The sequence below is a fragment of the Lactuca virosa genome, chromosome 6, assembly GCF_052849685.1.
Source record: "Lactuca virosa cultivar CGN04683 chromosome 6, Lactuca_virosa_CGN04683_v6, whole genome shotgun sequence".
In the NCBI taxonomy this organism is placed as follows: domain Eukaryota; kingdom Viridiplantae; phylum Streptophyta; class Magnoliopsida; order Asterales; family Asteraceae; genus Lactuca; species Lactuca virosa.
This window is the reverse complement of record NC_136431.1, coordinates 180,150,181-180,171,695: the sequence shown is the minus strand read 5'-3', so window position 1 is coordinate 180,171,695 and position 21,515 is coordinate 180,150,181. Positions and strand designations below refer to the sequence as shown.

General features: G+C 37.4%; 1 pseudogene across 1 annotated transcript; it reads right to left on the bottom strand.

The window, feature by feature from the left end:
• Positions 1 to 13,446: 13,446 nt before the first annotated feature.
• LOC145120149 (putative glutamyl endopeptidase, chloroplastic) lies at positions 13,447 to 18,400 on the bottom strand (annotated as a pseudogene). Its single transcript, XR_013714132.1, has 14 exons — positions 17,988 to 18,400; positions 17,174 to 17,381; positions 16,930 to 17,040; positions 16,797 to 16,845; positions 16,577 to 16,692; positions 16,000 to 16,496; positions 15,788 to 15,910; positions 15,420 to 15,731; positions 14,900 to 15,349; positions 14,745 to 14,810; positions 14,615 to 14,675; positions 14,383 to 14,532; positions 14,165 to 14,302; positions 13,447 to 14,063 (listed from the first exon to the last, which is right to left on the bottom strand). The product of XR_013714132.1 is annotated as a putative glutamyl endopeptidase, chloroplastic (transcript).
• Positions 18,401 to 21,515: the final 3,115 nt, after the last annotated feature.

Genomic DNA, 21,515 nt, shown 5'->3' with positions numbered 1-21,515 from the left:
AAGTTTCAATCTTTGGTAAGTTAAGCCCTTAATTTCTGCAAAATCCCCATTTTTGACTAAACTTGGATTTTAGGGTTTTGAGTTCTTGTTAAAATAGGACGTTTTAGACAAAATTTCTTTAATGGTTACACTCCTGGGACATACCGAACCAAACCCTTGGAGTAATTTACACATTTGGTTGGTTTATTCCATCAAACAGAATCGCGAAGTTCGTCCTACTCGTCGAGTTTGTTCGTGGACTCGGCGAGTCCATGCTACTGATGGCCAGAATCTGACAACTTTTATTTTCCTGTGCTTTGTTGGTTGTTTTCTTGGTTGTGATGTGCAGGAAACATGTCCAGGAGGGGGCAAACTTCAAGAGGGGGCAACCATGGGGACATTCCATGGCTTAATTTCCCTCAAATAACTCCAAAGTCTTCACTTGCACGTGCAAAAAATAAGCTGGAGGCATTAAAGCGCAAGGAGATTTACGTTCCTAATGAACTAGATTGGGAATCGATAGGACAAGCTGGGTTGGAGGAAGAGTTGAACCGTTATTTGGTCAAATCTGTTAAAGTTGATGGGGTCACAACAGTTTGTGACGGGTGGACCCGATTATTCAAGATTCACGAACCCGTGTATCAGGAGTTATGCTGGGAGTTCTTTGCCACCATTTCCTTCCAGGGTGGTAATGGGTAGTACAGCCCGAATGTTATTTCATTCTGTCTTGGAGGAGAGCTGCGTCAGTGCAGCATTGCAGAGTTGGCATAGAGACTTGGTATTTATGATCAACACGTGATAATGTCTGAAACTTTTGAATCTTTCATGGAACAATGCCATAAAGACTTGCTTGAGGATGTGGTTGCATCAACTTGGTGGACCACAATTGCAAACCGGGTTTATATTCCTTCATCCGCCAAGAGGGGAGCATCCGTTCCCCGATTCACTGTTTGATACATCGTCTGATTGCGAGTTCTATCAACATGCGAAAGGATGACGATAAAGTCCCTACTCTAGACATTTTCTACATGTGGAGTATTATCACTCCTAATGTCTTTTGCAATTTGCCATATGTATGGCAAAATACTTAGATGAAGGGGCAGTTAAGGAGCGGGTCACTTCAAAGATTAACGGGGGCATGTTCGTTACAAGGCTTGCAAGGACATATGGTATTTTGGACCAACAAGGGGCACGAGCATTAACAATGATTCGTAGTCCTCCCTTTAGCACAACATTATTAAGGAGGGCTAGGATTATTGAGGATTTTGGTGGGGGACATATTTCTATCCCCGATGATGATGAACCATTAATGTTGGAGGAACCAGGAAGGAGAGTTAGGCAAAGGAGGGATCGACCCCGAGAAGACCCACCGGTCATCCTGGTGGAAGAGGAAAACACGGGATGGGATAATGTGTAATTGAGGGGGTACTTGGATGACATTGGCCGGGGCATTAACTACGACAATGAATCATTTGTTTATCTATTTGAACAAATGAATATTACGCCAAGGCCCGGACCCGAATTCCCGTATGTGATGAGTTGGGAGGAGCGTATGCAGAGGAGGAACAATCAAGCAAGTGGGAGTGGAGCTGGAGGAGATGATATTGAAGAAGATTGAAGTTTATTTTTTTAATTTGGATGTTATTTTATTTTGTTGGTTTTGTGTTTTTGAACTTTTATGTTTGAAGACTTGATTAGGAGTGTGCTTGTTTTCTTTTACTTGTGGTTGCTATTATTTTTCAGATTGAGGTTAGGATGCATGCGGGAGTCTCAAGTGCCAAGGCTAGAGTAAGGATCGGGTCTAGAAGAAAATGTGCAATTTTTGAGATTAAGGTCGAGTCCGGTATCAAAGAGGGTTTAGGAGTGTTGCTAATTAAAGGTAGATGAAGGAAAGACACTGAATCATCATACCCAACCAGAGCAGAAACGGACTCAAAGACAGAAAAAAAATATTTATCACTCAGTGATGTACTCGCCGAGTGCATATTTTGGGCTCAACGAGTCCTCTTGAAAAAGCACGACTATTCTGCTAAAAGCTTCCTGCTCGACGAGCAGCTGTATCTACTCGGCGAGTAACTCAAAATTCCATTATCAAAATTTGGATTTTGACCACATTTAATGCAGGTTTACTCATATCCTTTAAAAGTTAATTCCCAAAGATTTTTTGAGCTTATTTTCTTGCATATATGGAGCTGTACCACACGAGATTTGACACCCGAGACATGGATGAGCTGTTCCCATGTCTAAAGTCGATTGAAGATGGAGCTTTAAATGAAGAAAATCAACCTCGCAACTGCTATCCCAGGGGAGTTTTTTCCAATTCCTTATTTACTTTGTTATTTTCTTTATCATGCATAATATGCGATGAGACATTGCATAAATTAAGTGTGGGGTAGGGGATTGGTCACATTAGTAAAAATTTTAAAATTTTTTGCATAAAATTGCTAGGGATTAATTTAGAAAATTTTGGTAAAAGCAATTAGGATTCCATGCTAGTATTGTGTTTGATAATTCTTTGAAGACCCAAATGTTTAGTTGAACTTGTTGGAAAATATTCTTTTATATTCTTTTATATGGATCACAATCAATCTCATTAGTTGTTCAATCTCATGGTCCTTTTGGGTTGCCTTCACCAAAGCAACTTGATAGGATGAATTATGGTGAGAGAGGATTAATTATGATTTATTAATATATTATGAGAATAATATATTAAAGGAGAAATCATATTGTTTAATTAATATTAGTCAAGAATTAATTGATAATTAATTTTGTGGCTAAAAGAGATTAACTAAACTTAAGGGACTATAACTGTAATTATAAGATAATTGCAATTGGGCTATGGATTACTTAATAATATATAGGTTGGACGAATTCTATGGGGAAGCCCATTAGAAATCGTCCAAGGGATATACTAAAGGAATCCATGGGCTGCTTAGGGCTTAAGCAGTCAGATTAGGGTTTCCTAGTTGAAAACCCTAATAGCCTACATGTATATATAGCACCCTTAAGCCCCAAAAACGTGGCGAAGAGTTCCTCTAGGGTTTCTGGACGTTTTGGGCAGCCTCCACTCTCCTTATTCTTCATCCTCTTGCTCTTGGTGTTTGTGAGCCATTAGAGGAGTGACAATTGTGACTCTAAGCTTTCTAAAGTCATTACAATGAGGATTTAAGATTGTTATTGCTATATAACAATCAAAGGTAATTCTCTAAACCCTAATTTCAGTTTATAATATGTTAGATCTAAGATTGTAAGTCTTGGATACATTGCATGTACAATAGAGAAACCTAGATCCAAGCATTAGGGTTTGCATGAGCACATAGGATGTTCTTATGGCCAAAACCCATCAGTGGTATCAGAGCCTTGATTGGTTTCTATTGTATGTGATGCTATGTTAAATTATTTTACTGAAAAATGATTTTTTGGCCTCTGCCCGACCTGACTCGGCGAGTCAGTGGATGAACTCGGCGACTCTGTCTGACTCGGCGAGTCCAGTCCCTGACTCGGCGAGTCTAAGGGTCAGACAGAGGGAATATCGGGATTTCTTGCTGTTTTGCTGAAGGATTAATACCAAAAACGTATTTTTATGATAAAATCCGATTTTTATTATATTTGGATGATTATCCTTCATAAAACAAAAGATAATTTCAAATCTTTTGAATAATAGTTTCCTTATATGATAAATATGGATTATTTAAATTATTTGGTAATTATCTTATGGGATTAGGTCAAATATAGATAATGACAAAATTAATTGTTTAATTTATATTATTTGTTATTTGATCCTTGTGTTGTGAAAAAGTTTCAATTGTGCCCATGTAAGTTTTATGGTTTAAATTTGAACTTAAAAGTTTTGTTTTGAAATTTAAATAGTTAGAACCCTAATGTTTTGAAATGTTTCAAAACTTGCCCTCAAGTTTTGGAATTTAAAAGTTGATTAAAAGTTTAATTTAGAAATGTTAAATTTTGAAACCCTAGTATTGTTTTGAAAAGTTCAAATCACACCCTTATGGTTTTATTAATTAATTAAAGTGTATAATTAAAGGAGGTTTAATAAATCCATAAAGTTTTGGTTCACAATTTAATTAAATTAAAAGTATAACTGTTAAATTTGACCACGTAGTATTTTAAAAGTGTAAAATACACCCTATACTATATATAACATTAAAAGTCTAATATTATATATATGTATGAGTAAAAGTCAGTCTTACCGTTAGTAGGCCTCATTCACGAAGCTGATCTATAAGGGGTGTTTAAGGAAATTGCCTATAAAATGGCGATTGAATGGGTATCCACTCTTACCCACCGCACTCTTGACTAGTGGAGGGTCGTTAGCCGAACGGGTAGGATAGGACAGAAACCTTCCATTATAAGTATAATGAAGTACAAAAGTAACTAAATGTTTTTACAAATTCCTAATCTTAGTTACTTTAGGCAAAAGTGAATTGATGTAATTCCATGAAATTACACTTTGTACCCTTGCGAAGACGTTAGTGGAACGTGTGTGGTTAACTGGCACACTAAATGGTTCTAAGCAAAGGTAGCAAAGGGTGACTCAATGTTTGTCATAGTTCGGTGGAGCGTGTGTGGTTAACCGGCACATCGAATAGGTGACTGTAACATGTGGGGGCACCATGTAAGTTTGCATGGTTATTCACACCCTGTTTTGTGATCCTCGGCATCCCAGTCACAAATCGAGGGGCATATCGAGATTTAAACATGCCATTGAAAAGTTCAATGAATCTCAAAGGATCTAGGAGTTTTCAAAGCATTTAAAACTTAATCTGTTTTTTGTTTTTCATGGTGGAAAATTAGTGAATCGTCATTCACTTACCTTCAAATGTTATGCAATTTGGGTTACGGCATCCCTCTCCCAAGTTGTGGAATATTGTGTTGGGTCCTAGCCTTAGTATCTCATTTGGGTGATTAATTAAGGACTCAATCAATCAACTAACTTGAATTTATTTTCTCCCATTTTGTAGATGTCAAAGTACGACAACTATAGTCTTCCCAAATCCCGTGGAACAAGCTTTCCACATGAAGATGATATTCCACGATTCGATCGAGGAACAAGAGATCATGCTTCACTTCCTCCACCTCCTCCAATTATTCTCCCTAACCCACAAGTTCGAAGGCTTGAAAAGTTCAAGCTCACTCAAGCCCTTTTGGCAAGTAAACATGAAGAAGGAAAGTCGGTGTGTGCACACGTCCTAGAGATGAAGTCACACATTGATAGGTTAAGAATGTTGGGATCCGTTGTGTAACATCCCGAAAATACCGGCTAAAAATTTCATTTTTAAATTAGGTTAATACATAAAAACATCGTTACAAAACATTCATAATAATACTTCATGTCTGAAAACCGATAATATCATAGTAAAATATTCAGAGTACATCCCAGAAAATCCATAGTGCGGAAACAAGAGTGTGTGTGATATGCCGCTACCGCGCCGGCTCATTTCCCCTAGCTGAAGAGGTACCTGAAAACAAAACTATAAAACGTAAGCACGAAGCTTAGTGAGTTTCCCCATAATGCCACATACCATACAATCATATAATGAACAACTAGGGGATACGGGTCTCGCCCACACCCATGGATATACGGGCCTCGCCCACACTCCGCTAGCTGGGAGATACGGGCCTCGCCCACACTCCACTGTCTCTAAGATACGGGCCTCGCCCACACTCAGCCAATAACCATAGCATACAAGTATCACACAGACAACGAGTATAAACAACTCTATCGTACAAGCACATATCATAACCAAACTCAACTATGAGATACGGGCTCTGCCCACACTCCAATACTAATGTATCATCTATACGGGCCGGCCTTGGTGCCGTAGACCCGTTCCTACTGGAAGGAAACTCACCTCGAGAGTAGCTGCCGAAAACCTGCTCGGACTACGCCTGGCTGCCGCACCGGTAATCCCTCCGGCTATAAATCCGTAAACATGGATTAGGTACTCATAAATACCCCTAAGGTCAAATGACTGGTCAAAGTCAACTCCTTGGTCAAAGTCAACCTCCTGATTGACTGGACTCGCCGAGTCCATATGGCGACTCGCCGAGTCCTTCTACGTCTAGCCCGACTCTGACTCATCGGGTCCCTGTTCCCACTCACTGAGTCAGCCTGACTCGCTAAACGGGGAAAACTAACAAACCCGCGACTGGACTCGCCGAATCCAAAAGGGGGGGAGGGGGACTCGCCGAGTCCGACGAACAGATCTTACGATTCGCTCCAATCTTCCATCAGAACATCAACCTTGGAGATTTGGAGATTCTGGGACTATAGTTACACGTTAAATTGCTAATTCCACGTGCGACTACGAAGGGTTGGACCTCCTACACTTAAACCCTTCTTATCCTAGCAACAGTTCATATGACTCGCCGAGTTTGAAGAACAACTCGCCGAGTTCAAGGCTATATTCAAGGGACTCGCCGAGTTGGGAGAACAACTCGCCGAGTTGGAAGAACAGTTCATATGACTCGCCGAGTTGGAAGAACAACTCGCCGAGTCTAAGGCCATCTTCATGGAACTCGCCGAGTGCACTTTGGCACTCGCCGAGTACCCTTCGACTCTTCACCCATTCTGGCCAAATCTGAGACATGCAATGATTCCAAACCATAAATCTAAGCTCCTAGGGCATAAACACACGGAGTTTGGGAGGTTTAAGGGCTTGCAAACCACATGTAAGGGACAAAAAGGGAATCTATTTTACTAAAGATCAAGGAGGAGCTTTCTTACCTGGTTAGGAGCTTCTCCCAGGGTAGATTTCGGATCTACCACACTTCCTTGCACCCTCCAACTTCCTTCTTCTTCTTCTAAGCTTCAAACCTCCTTCACTAAGCCAAAATCACTCACAAGGATCAAAATGGGCTAGGGTTTCGCTCTACAGTTCTTCTGGAAGAGAATGGGACGAAGTGGGTGAGTAAAAGTGTCTAAATGGGGTGCAATGTCTTTAAAATAGAGTTTCATCCAGACGGGTGGACTCGCCGAGTCCATGCATCGACTCGCCGAGTTCATCGCTCAAATTCCATGTCCACTCCGCTGCTACTCGGCGAGTCGGGACGCAGACTCGCCGAGTTCGTGGAAAAAAAAATTAAGATAAAACTTAAATAAAATCATACCATGAACCCGGTGTTACACGTTGTCTGTGAGGAGCTGGCTGTTGATTGGGTTCTTCAGTCACTTCCTAACTCGTATAGTGAGTTCGTAAGAGAGTACTATATGATGAACCACGATGTGACCCTTATAGATCTCACCTACATGCTTATTGTTGTTGAATCAGCGATGGTTTGGCGCACTGGAAAAGCAAAGTTGATTGGTGAATCTTCCTTCCAGACCTCTATGGATATAGGCAATGGCAACGAAAGGCATGCCATGATCGAAAAGTTTGATCATAAGAGAAAGGAAAAGTCTGAAGTAGTTCCATGTGCTGTTCCAAAAGAGTCAATTTGCTTTTATTGCCAAGAGAAGGGGCATTGGAGACGAAGCTGCCCTATTTACCTAAGAGATCTAAGAGATGGGAGAGTCAAAACGTGTGGCTCTGCTTTAGGTAAAATCCATTAACTAACTCTTTTAAGTTCCTATTCTAGATTCTTAATACATAATGTGATAAGATTACAATTGATGTTTTGTAGGATCAAAGAAAAGAGAGGAAGCTTAAGGGAAGAAGTGAGATGAATCTAATCGTGAAGAAATGGATTTCGATCGCATTGCTTGAAGATTAGAATTTTGAGATACTACTTGGAGTTAGAATAGATTGCTATGAAATATGTATTAACATAGTTTTTCAATGAATTGTATTGTAAGGACAAATTTTTGCGCAATAAAATGAATTTTGATTTTATATTATTTATCCTTGCAATGGCGTGTATGAAAAATTGATGTTTGAATGTTTCTATTATTAGCAATAATGGATTTGATTCTTAATTATGTTATTTGTGGAAATGTCAAGAATTTACCAAATAGGGAGAGTTTCTCATCGCCTAAGTTTCAATTGGACAGAAACTTGGAATCATGCAACTTGGTTGCATGATGAATAAGAAATTTCATATTTGGAAATTAGACTAATTCGTTGACAAAGTGTCAAGTGAAGGACTAGGAGATCGAGTACACAAAGTTGTGTGTTGATCAAGTCCACCACAAGAGTGAAAAAGATATTCGTCATGATTTACTAAAGGTTTAGTGAATATGATTATACTTGTAAGATTAAGTGTAATTCTGAATTGATTGAAAGAGTTTAAATCAATAGCAGAACGGATAAGAAGAATTAAGTAGGCAGAAAGATAAAAGTTTCTCTATTCTAAGAAGAAGGGAGAGTACATTTTATTATGTTTTATGATAGGTCTTAATGATTAAGAACCATATCTCAATTGATCCTCTAAGTGAGTCTTAGTACAATTGTTTGTCTGAGAAGAGGAATCAAGAATTGAAGAAATGGTTAAATCAAGAAGTCAATCATACTTCGTTCCAAGACAAGTCTTAGAGTTAAGATTGTGACATTGAGTGACAAGTCTTAAGAAGGTTTATAACACTCATCAAATGTGGAATTGAAAAAGGTTTTCTTATTCTCGCACATTTGAAATTGGAAAGTTGTGATGTCTTGGATAAGACAAAGACCAACTAGGACCAATTTTATGAAGTGTTTTGTCTTGATAAAAGCTACACTAACTCTTGAATATTTATTTGTCGAGAAATGTTTATTGACAAGAGAATCTTATATGTCAAGGAGTCAGTGGGAGTCTTAATGGTCTTGAAAAGTTCAAGAACTAATCAAGAATAAACTTTATCGATCATCATTAGCACACGACTTGAGGTTCACAACCTATCATGTTGACACTATCTTGTTTCTGTGTCGTTCCAGTTGAGTTAATTATGCATATGAGTTCTATGAGTTCTCATTTGAACGCATAAAAGGCAAGCACCTTGATCAATGAAAAGTACATTGATCGGAAAGGGTGAGCTGCTTAACTACTTGGAAGACATGGTGGGCACTTGTGTTGCCATAAGGCAAGAAATCAAGATTGAGAAGGTTCGGTCCATATGAGTTTGAATTTGTCGTAAACTTTGGTTTTGACAAATTCACATGGATAGGAACACATACACCATTAAAATCTAAGTGTCATAATATTCCCTCCTTCGTGAAAATGACTGTGAGGAAATGCTTTCACTAAGAGAGATTTTAAGAAGATAGTGATTGTGAAAATTGGATTCTCGAATTCGATTATGGTTACAGTATCCCTTTCCATGATTCGAATTGTGAGATTTGGCAATTAGTCTGAATTGTTTAGACACACATATGAGCTATCTAAGGCAAAGGTGTATAAGCTTAGATAAAGGATTATCAAAGCATTAGGTATTAGAAATATGAACTTAAGAAATTCAATAGGTATTGTCTTTCTGGAAGTTAAGCTGGTTTCTGAATACATGTCAAAGCTAGTGGGAGCATAAGTGTTGTGCTTATATGATAATAATCATCATGATAGTGGGAGCATAAATGTTATGCTTGTATGATTATTAAGGCAAGTATTGCAAGTTAGCAATATTAATTATAGAAAACAAGAGTTATACTTTGCAAAGTCGTAAGGATTGAAAAGTTGTTTTGCTATAATTAAGGGAGAGAATATTATGCTTCATTTCAAATCTAAAGGCTTAGGTTGTGGAATGTTAATAAATTTAGTCAAGGATACATAGTGCGTTATCAAATTTCGATTATGATTATGGCATCCCTCTTCATAGTTCGAATTGTGAGAACGTGACACATAAAATATTATGGCAAAAGATTGATAAAGTACTGTATCTTTATGTAATACATTATGCATCGTGTCCCATACGCTTCGGTATAGGATTGATTGCAAATGCTATAATATTTGACCATTCTAAAATTTTCCAAATGTCTAGCGCATTTAGAGGGAAAAAGGACAAGAATCGGTTTTAACTAAGATAATTAAACAACTATCAAAGGACAATCCAAAGTTCGCTGAGGATTGGTCGCTTGTGAGTAGTTGGAAGTACGGTATTGGATGGACCATATCGACATTATTATGAATAGATAAGATTCTATTAAGAATGAGTTGTCATATGGCAAATATGGAAATGTTTCCATATTGGGAGTTGGATATTGAGAGTCTATGTCTAGATTAGAAAATTTTATGCAAAAGGATGTTCAAATGAATGTACTTTGAGTGAGAGACATCACGTCTATGGAATTGTATTGTAACAATCTCAAATAGAGAACTTTGTAATTTCATTGGCAATAGTCATTGTGATTTTGTGATATGACTTTACGAAAGGATCATTGCATAAAATGTTAGAATCTAGCATATTCTATAAGTAGCAAGAATTTGATATTCTTACACTTGTGAAAGGGATTAGGAGTTGTGAAATGAGTATGATTGGAAATGTGTTCATTTGATCTATTTCACAAAGCCAGGACCATAGGTAAACATTGTGTGCATGCTAAGAGCATGGGACAAGTGTAGTAATAATTCAAGTAAGAAGTTGATTACCCGAAACAACAAATAATGAGTAATCAATATGGTGATTAAATAAAATGTTTTATTTATACCCAGAGTTTGGGGCCATATGGGATTAGTATTATTCTTGTGTTTAACTTTGCATGTTTTGACTTCCTGAATAATTAATTATTTAAGAATAATCAAATTATTTGAACGGACCACAGTCGTTCATATGTTGGAAGTAGGTATGAATGAAGACTGTCGTGAATTGGAGTGTGGATTGTCTAAAGTGTATTAGACATAAGCAAATGTTTGCTGCAACGTTCATGAGTGCTTATGAATATGATTTGAGCATTGGATTAAACCCACGCTCACTTGGATCACTTCATGAATTGTATCACGAATGATTGGTGAGACGATAATATCTTATATTCTTGAAACCGAGATGTGTGAGTTGTATCTTGCGAGTCGGTTACACATTGATAATATGTAAACGCACCAGTAACTTGATGTTATAAAACATATTGTTGTGAGTGATTCGGTAAGTGAGTGCAAGCAAGCATTGAATCAAATTTTATCCGTTTCGTTTATCCAAAGTAGGATAAAAGCGATATATTTGGGCCCCTCGATGATTTAGTGATGGCACCTAAGCGCTTGGCCAAGCCGAGACTAATTTGATGTGATCAATTGTAGTCTGTTGTCAGTCGTCATAAATCGGAAGTCGGGAAACAGTATAGAGAGAATAATTCGAATCCATGTATCACGTCTATACGATATCTAGAATGGAGGAATATATGATCCCTTATCTAAAGGACACGCGTATCTGATAAGATCAGAGTTGACAGCGGCTTTTGAAAGCTACGATTGCAGATCAGGATCTGAAGTCATATGCAGAATAATTATTAGACTTATCCAAGTGGGAGACTGTTGGATTAGTGTCTAAGTCCATAACTATTTTGTATGTACTTGACCCGATGGTGCATGGTCCTTTTGGGTTGCCTTCACCAAAGCAACTTGATAGGATGAATTATGGTGAGAGAGGATTAATTATGATTTATTAATATATTATGAGAATAATATATTAAAGGAGAAATCATATTGTTTAATTAATATTAGTCAAGAATTAATTGATAATTAATTTTGTGGCTAAAAGAGATTAACTAAACTTAAGGGACTATAACTGTAATTATAAGATAATTGCAATTGGGCTATGGATTACTTAATAATATATATAGGTTGGACGAATTCTATGGGGAAGCCCATTAGAAATCGTCCAAGGGATATACTAAAGGAATCCATGGGCTGCTTAGGGCTTAAGCAGTCAGATTAGGGTTTCCTAGTTGAAAACCCTAATAGCCTACATGTATATATAGCACCCTTAAGCCCCAAAAACGTGGCGAAGAGTTCCTCTAGGGTTTCTGGACGTTTTGGGCAGCCTCCACTCTCCTTATTCTTCATCCTCTTGCTCTTGGTGTTTGTGAGCCATTAGAGGAGTGACAATTGTGACTCTAAGCTTTCTAAAGTCATTACAATAAGGATTTGAGATTGTTATTGCTATATAACAATCAAAGGTAATTCTCTAAACCCTAATTTCAGTTTATAATATGTTAGATCTAAGATTGTAAGTCTTGAATACATTGCATGTACAATAGAGAAACCTAGATCCAAGCATTAGGGTTTGCATGAGCACATAGGATGTTCTTATGGCCAAAACCCATCAATTTCGACCATCATAACTCTTGCATACGATCTCCGAATGTGCTAACTGTTCTTCCTACTTCTTTATCTTGGGTAAATGTTAGGCTTAAGAATAACTAATTTGGGTAAGTATAACCACACTTACATAACTCAAAAAATGGATACTTAAAGACTTAAATTTTCAATCTTGCTTTTTCTTTTCTTGCCAAAATTTTCATCTAATTTTTAACACTCATAAATCACTTCTCATATGACTTGAGTTACATAGCTACTTAAAAAACTTAAATTTCCCAAACTTTGTCTCTTTTCTTAACAGGATATACGCAAAAAAAAAATTAAATAAATAAACACTCATAACTCTCTCATATGATATACTTCAACTCAAAGTCACCAACCTCCTATTTTGTGTTTCGTTGCAAATGAGCCTAAGTTCTACAACCTCAAATATGAATTGTTACACAAGAAAATTGGTATTATAATAGGAAGATCTTGTACTAGTATAGAAACTCGTACCATATGGTAATTATATGGTATCTATCAAGTATACGTCTTGAGTATTCTTAGTTTCGATACCAAGCTGACTCATACTTACAGTCCATTACTTTATAGAATAAATACCAAAACGCCTATGAACAATAATGTCTTGTATTTTTGAAGTTTTGCCACAAAAAATTTAGATTTTGACAGATTTAGTCCCTTTAATTTTTTAATTTACAGAAAAGACCCTTGTAAAGTTTTTTTTTTACAAAAACATTCCATATGTCTAAGATTTTTATATCTTGGCAGATTTGACCCCTGTGTAGAAAATAAATTACAAAAATTATCCCCGTAATTTATAAAAAATGTTCTTGTGTATTTTTTTTTTTTTACAGAAAAATTACAAAAGTTGTTCCCGTAATTTACAGAAAATGTCATCGTGTAATTTTTTGGTACAATGCCTTTTGAACATCGTATGTTACGTCTTGAGTATCATATGCTATTTTCATCTAAAATAAAATATGGATAAACCCGTCTGTGTCAATGCAACGCAGGGACTAGCAGCTTCTAGTTATATCTATAATGCATACGGCCATGTATTAACATGGGCTTTGTTACTTTGGACCTAGGCTTTGGCATGTCCTTAACTATTTGAGCTCCGGCTGACCGGCATCTGGACCCCTAGTACCTATTTGATCAGTTTATGCTTCTACAAAATCATATGGAAAAGCTACTTTGAACCTTCCAGCACAAATCGGATGTTTCCCATCACTTGTGAACAAACCGAACCAATCCTGAAGATGGAAATGTCTTGACTGGCAGCTGGATCAATTAGATGAACTTTTTGAATCTTTGCATCCAACAATGTAGATAAATCCACATTGCCGAAAGAATATGAAATACATACATTATTACAAAGTTGGTTTTTTTTTATGATGGATTGATTATACAACAGTAGCCTTCCCTTCACATCTTGTACAACATCAAGCAGAAGAATTGTCAGCCATATCATGTTTTTGTTAAGAGCTAAACGGCATGCCAACAATTTTCTTCATATAACAATGGACCCTGTCAGCTCCGACCCAAACCAGAGAGGTCTGAAACATGCAATATGTCAAAAAACCAATAGGACATATAGCCATACTGGTTGTTTCTGACTACAAGTTGTATAATGAGCACAGAAATTACCAAAGTGATGATCTTGTATTGTAATGAAGAGTATCAACTCCAATGTCTTCAATCTCTGTATCAACAGTTGCTTTGGTTTCATCGGTATCTTCTTTTTCTTCACAAGAGTTGGAAACACAAAATTTCTGTAGCCACCTATCTGTCTCCCAAAGGACATGCATTATGCTCTCCCGCGATGAATAACCATGACTCTCAAACGGTAGAACGACTAGGCGAGAGAGTGCCCCATGCCCCTTCAACGCATTGAAGAAACGATCCGACTGCACCAAAAAAAAGATAAGATCTTTACAAACAACAGCAGAGACAAGTTGAAGGAGAGGATTATATATATGGTTGATGAGGTCATAAAAGCCAATCCCACCTGCATTGCCAGTGTTCCTGAGTTGTTGTCTTCTTCTCCATGGATAAGCAGGATGGGCTTCTTAATCTTATCGGCAGACATGAAAGGACTCATCTTGATGTAAGTATCAGTAGCTTCCCAGAGGGTTCTATCCTCGTTCTACTCAACAGTCAACAACATAATAAATTATAAATTACGAGCAAAAAAACCAACCAAAGTCTGCCATGTGTCGGTCTTACCTGAAACCCAAAAGGTGTAAGTGTTCTATTGTAAGCTCCTGAGCGAGCAATGCCACAACTGAAAAGATGAGGGGCATGTGCCAACAGATTTGCTGTCATAAACGCCCCATAAGAATGTCCCCCGATTGCAATTTTGCCTGGATGAGCCACCTGAACCACATAAACATCTCACTCAGTTACATATGATATGGTGGTTCGGAATAGATTTGATTTGATTTGATTTGATTTTTACCCCACGGCGGATGACTTCCTCCACTGCTACCTCTGCACTCGCAACAAGCTGCTCAACATACCTGCTCACCCACCAATAAGTTACTCTCTATAAGAAATTAAAACAAGGATCTAGGAAGTATTACGATTACCTATCATTTGCTTCTTCCTTTCCCTCACCAATGATGGGAATTGTTGGCCCGGATAATATAGCAAACCTGAAAAAACAAGAAACATGGGGAAAAGATTCAATGAAATACTACAAGGTCAAAAGTAAATATAAAAAGAGAGAGGAGAGGGTGCATGCCTCCTTGCGAGCCAAAGCAGTGGTGATGTTGGGCCTATGCCTGCAAACTCATTAGGAGAGCCACGAACCTGTCCAGCTGCTTCTTTGTTTTTAAACTCTCCGGGATACGACCACACCACACCAGACAAGGCAGAGGCTCGTCTCGTGTGGGGTCATACCCGGGTGGCAGGTACAAAGTTGCAGTCAGTTGGACTCCATCCTTTCTCTCGTACCTCACCATCTCCTTCTGTAATGAAGCCAACTGAGGGTATGGATGCGGGAACCTTGTGATTTGGCATGCTTTCCTCTCCGGCCATCTCTGTATGTAATACTGTGTGTTTTCAGTCAGGACCTTCAGCTCATTCACCTGCAACTCCCCTTCCTTCTGGTCCGACATTAGAGCCACCACACTCTCATAAATAATACTTCTCCTTGTCGCTGTGCCATATTCTCTCCTTTTCACCCGTATCTCTGTGTCACATACTCACATATCAGATGTTTTGAAATATGATGCATAATGGACTAATAAGACTTTACTTACATGTCAAACAGATCTAGAAAAGGTATGTTTCCTTCTGGGGTAGCACCATTTCCGTTTAGCAACAGGTATGTGGCTTGTTTATCCTCCTTCTTGAACTTGGCAATAACATAAGTCCCATCAGGAGTTCTCCGCAGCATGGGAGAACCAGGGTCAGAGTACACATCTTCAGATGATCTATCAAACAACAGGCGTGGAGCTAGAGGATTCTCATTGGATGATTTATTAGGGGAGACCAACCAGGTTCTTACACGTCGTGTTTTGTACCAAGATTCATATATCAATGCAAGCGAATCATCACACCAGCTTATTCCTCTGCAGATATTAAAAAAAAAAAAAAAAAAAAAAAAAAAAAAAAAAAAAAAACTTACCCATAGCGAAGATCAAGCTTATGAAAGATGTTTGGGTGGTCTTCACCTTCAGCAGCCTGTGTGTAGACTATGTCACGAGGAGAAACTTCTACTTTGGCATCACCTCCATCTTGAGTCTCCACCCTTTACCCAAATATAATATAAGTAGTGTTATTATATAACACACTTTTCAAGGTTTTCAAGTAAGTTATTACATATTACATATTACATACCAGTAGAGAGTTGAAGGCTTATCTGCCCTCCAGTTCAAGGAGCGCATGCCTTTTCGGACACTGTTAAAAGCAATTGGGATGTCCTCAGCAACAGGCAAATCACAAAGTGTCCTAAAAAATTTTCCATCAGCAGCAGACCAAAGATCAATCTTTTTGGGAAATCTTCCACATGGGACAGTAAAAGAGAAGGGTCTATGAAGCGAAGTAAGTAAAATGTATTTCTGATCAGGGGAGGGATCAAGTGATGTGTATAAAGCTGGCTCCCCACACTCCCGTCTAAAGAAACCAAAAGAAGCTGTGAGGTGGCATAATACTCAAACAAATCTTCATCGTATTCATCTTTAAGAAGATCTTGGAAGGTTCGAACTTGAACAACAGTTTTCTGCTCATTGGATTGGATTTTAGGACCAGAGGGGACTAACGGTTTCTTTGGTGGCTTTCCTCTAGATGCTGGGATTGTACAAACCAACAGAGTCGAATCATTCACCCACACATAACTGCCAATCAAAATTCAAAACAAACATTTTACTATTTACCAAACAAGATATAAAATATAATATTTCAAGATGATCCATACTTGTCAAAGATTGCATTCAGGAACACATCCGGTGACTGAAACAAGGGTTTAGCTTTTCCTGTCTCCACATCTGCAACCCAGACTCTCAGCTTGCTGCCAACATCATCCTCTTCCTCCTGTTTCACTCATCAGGCTCATCAAATAATATGACTGGATATAACTATTTTCTAGTTGCCAAATGAGCTATAATCATGGTGCTTCATTTTGAAACAGCCATTACCTGATCTTGCCCCCGAATGCTGAAGGCTAAATGCCGACCATCAGTTGACCTAACATTAACAAACAAAATGGAATTAATTAGAAAATGACACAACACACAGAATAACATTAGTCTATTCAAATTCCAAGGTTACCATGTAACAAAATTGAGTTTAGATCCATCTGGAAAGCCATGTATCAATTTTTCTGGGCCTAATGTGCCATCATCCCTTAAATCATGGATCCCAATACCAGTATAGAATGACCTACATGCAAACAACCAAAAATAATTATTCATCTATCAACCACTCCACATGAAAGCAGGGAGCATAAAAAAGTTGACACTGTATTACAATTACAAATTAACAATAAGCAAGAACAAGCATCCTTATCACCCACATCCTGCTGCGGGTATTAGATTTCCCATCAATACGAACGCCTGCAAGCTTGTCCTCTGGTTTCGCCAACTCTGACAATGGAGGTAAAGATCTTCGCTTTAAGAATAAAATTTTATCTCTCTGTGGAGAAAACGATAAAGCTGGAAGTGGTGGAGCATCAACAATATCTCTGATCTCTGCTGGAGGAAGACGGTATCCACTGTTTGATTCTGATTGCACATTCAAAATGAGAAACAGACTGTTAGTCAACTCCATTGCAAACTTATGCCAACTTCTTAAATACCCAATGAAACCATAAGCATGTTGAAATGAATTCATTAGTGAATTTAACAAAGTTCAAATTGTGTGCAATAGCCACTACAATCGATTGCCTACACCAGGTCTGAAACTATCAGTATCAGAGCAGATTGAGAACAAGTCTAAGAAGCCGATTTTGACTTTATATGCAACACTAGTACGGATTTTATTCCAACCTAAGCAGTCTCCCTATTATATAGATTAAATTGTAACCAGCCTAGCACCAAAGGCAAGGTGGGAGTGAGTATTTCACTTGTTTTTTACTTGGAACACATCTATCAACATAAGCAGTCAGCAGTCAGCAGTTTGCAGAATCCTTGAATTCCAGTTTCTTGGCTACAAACCAAATTTTCAGAGCAGACTCACAACTCATAATCGATGATTTGAATCTAAATGGAATTTCCTATACTTTGGTTGGGGAGTTAAAAACAAAACTATCCGATTACAATCGATTATCCAATTTAATAACCAGTGCTTCCAAGAAGAATTAATTCAGATGAATATCGAAAAACAAGTACCATCATCTTCAGGCGTAGCTGTTGACCCATTAGGACCAGCAGCGTCTTCGGTAGCGATTGCTGCAAGAGGGACAAGATTGTGTAATCGTGAGGTAGACATGGTTTGAAGAAAAGGGTTGCGGGTGGAAGGCGGTGTTGATGATGAAATTCGACAGCTTTTGGAAGAGAGAAAAGATGGGGAATAAGAAGAGAAGAGGGTTGAAGATGGATGAGGAAGAAAAGGGGGTGAAGTGAGGGAAAAGACAGAGAACCGGTGATAGACTTTGTGTAGGCGCATGACGATGGAATCTTGTTGGTGTGTTTGATATGTAAAGCGTCTTGTCCAATGCGCATCCGTAAAATGAACCGCACATAGAGTAATAAACAGTGGATGATGTGCTCATCCCGAATTGAATTCAGGATTCTTGTTATTGGACCAGAACCTCCACTCGTACCCTTCCCCTCTTTTTGGATTATGAAACCATTTTCCTCCCATTATTTCTAAAAATGAAAAACACATCTCAAAGGAAATATCTATTTATAATTTAAAAAAAAAACACAAGACAATCCTATATGTTTTAATGTTTATGTCAATATCATTAGTATGTCTGTATTTAATGGATTAAAGTTAATCATAACTAGTAAAGAACCCGCGGCTACGCCGTTTTTGGGGTAATATGGGAAAAATCGGCAAATTTTAAAAGATATGTGTTGAAATTGTAAATCACCACAAATAGGGGAGTAAGTTGACACCTCCTAAAATTTGTACAACCAAAAAAAGGGACATTGGTGGAGAAAATCCAAAAATGTTGTGACAATAATGTTAATGTTGTCAAAGTTGGGAAAATATGATGGCAAAATTCAAAGTTGTCAAAGTTGGGAAAATATGGTGGCAAAATTCTAATGAAGGTTTTTTGTGTTTTTTATGTCAAAATGTAAAAGTTTTGACTACAATGACGAAAAGTGTCAAATTCATTAAAGATTTGTGGCAAAAACACCAAAATGTAAAGCGTTTCACTGCAAGGACTAAAAATGTCAAAGTCACTAAAGATATGTGGCAAAAACCTAAAGACACAAAAACTGAATCAAAACATAAAAATGTAAAAGTTTTGACTTTAGGGACTAAAAGTGTAAAATTCACTAAATTCTTGTGGCAAAAACCTAACGGTAAAAAAAGTACTATTACTAAGCTCCCTTGGATTTAATATATATATATATATATATATATATATATATATATATATATATATATATATATATATATATATATAATGAAATGTTGTGTTGTCATTGACATGGATGTCACATCCCAACCCATGAACGGTAGAAACGTTCTGGGGCGGAGGACGTCATGTACAGTATCACAACAATGAATAGTAGTAAACAAGTAACAACATCATCCATTGCATTAATAATATAATTTTAATACAAGTGTGTTCTGTCAAGTTATATAGACACCAAAATATAAATCAAAATGAAAGATGAGTCTTGAACGAGCTCCATCTTCTCTAAACCTTGCATCGGTACCTGTCTACTGATGACCTGAGGATACAAGTTATTTTGAAAGAGAGTATCAGCTTTAAAGCTGGTGAGATCATAAGTATTTTAGTGTCTGTATTTGTAAGAAAGTATTTGTAAGTATGTGAAGTATAAGTATGTAAAAGTTTTGAATCTCCTAGAAAACCCTATGTTTCCTACTAAAAGTAGCCTTCTACCAAGGCATCTAGTATATGTGTGTGACTCTTGTAAGAGTGCGTAATTTCCCAAATCTGCCTATCATTAACCAAAAATATAGCTTTTACATTACCGTGCATCGTGTGAATGTTCACGAAGTGAATGTAATGGGAAAATAATATAGTGCTGTAGTGTTGTAATAAGTAACTACTGATGTACTAACTACTTTAAACCAATTGTAATTTAAAGTACCATGTGATCGGCCTGTATCCTGCTACCGACTCAATAGAAAAACGACGATGTAAGACGTCGTAAGAAATGACATTTGGCACCCGTAGACTTGCAAGTCCCAATGTAGCGAGCAGCAAGGTGTAGGATAGTCAATCTAGTATAGATCTATACACAAACTCATACGCTCCCCAATTAAGGAGATTCTGGATACAAAACGGTCATGGCAGGTAGTGACATGCCCCGTTTAGTGGCTCACGTAAATGTAAAAATGTATATGTAATGAATGTGCTAGATGTATTGTACGTTCTCCCTCTGTCTAGCTTGTATGTATGTTCTCTCTGTATGGTATTGTAATGTACTGTGTGTACTAGCTATATTGTGTGTTCTCTTTCTATCTAGCAAGTATTGTAATGTTCTGTGTGTACTAGCTGTATTGTGTGTTCTTTCTCTATCTAGCAAGTATTGTAATGTTCTGTGTGTACTAGCTGTATTGTGTGTTCTGTCTCTATCTAGCAAGTATTGTAATGTTCTGTGTGTACTAGCTGTATTGTGTGTTCTTTCTCTATCTAGCAAGTATTGACTCATGAATGAACTGACTCATTGTATCATGAATGAACTGACTCATTGTATGATTCATTGTTCTAGTAATAGTATTAGTAACTTCTTAAACTACGCCTATCGTAGTTTACTAGTAATATGACTTGTATGTATGAACATGAAACTATACCCTTGCTACCCAAGGGTATTGAATTGACTGATAGAACTTTTATGACTATATATGTACACATGGTATATAACTAATATTTAAACGACCTTCGGACGGATAACCGATACCCTAAAGCCACATCCAAACAAGGAAAATGAGTTAAAGCGAGCTAGCCTTCCTAAGTCCTTTAAACATTACTTATATAACTATACATATATAGGCATGCAATTGACAATATAAAAGTATAAAAGAAGTTTTGTAAAACCTTTTGAAAACGGTTTGTTTGATAAGAACAGTTCAAAGTAAAGTATAAGAAAAATCTATGTTTGAAACACAAATGTAACAGAGTTTGAAAAGAAACATTCAGTATGTAAGACAGTTTGATAAAGAGTTTTAAACAAGTAAAAACGTTTTGGAAAGCCATTTGAAGTAATCTGTTTGGTAAAACAGCTAAAAGTGTAGTAAATCCATTTGTATGCTAGTTATTAATCACATGTGATTGATATAATACTAGCATGATTCAACTTGTATCCCCCCCCCATAAAAGCATTTAAAAACAATTAAAAGGTTAAGTAAAGGGGTATGAACTCACCTGCAGTGAGTGGTTGGAATTAACGGATTGTATAGGATGCTAGGTGTCAAGTGAAGACTTGTACACACTCTATGATCCTAGTTAACATATAACATCACATATATGTAACCAATTAATCTTTAAACAACTAAATAACAAAGTTAAGACATACTAGGGCATGTTAAACACCTTATATAAGTGCTATAAGTCCTAAAGATTGCATCTAATTGTTGTAGGACATTGCTATTGAGTTTAGGGTTCAAGGGAACCATCTATTTGAGTTTACGGTTTTTAGACCATAACTCATTGAGTTTACGGTCGTAAACCCATGAGTTTACGGCCTTAAACTCATGCTCCTTTGACCACT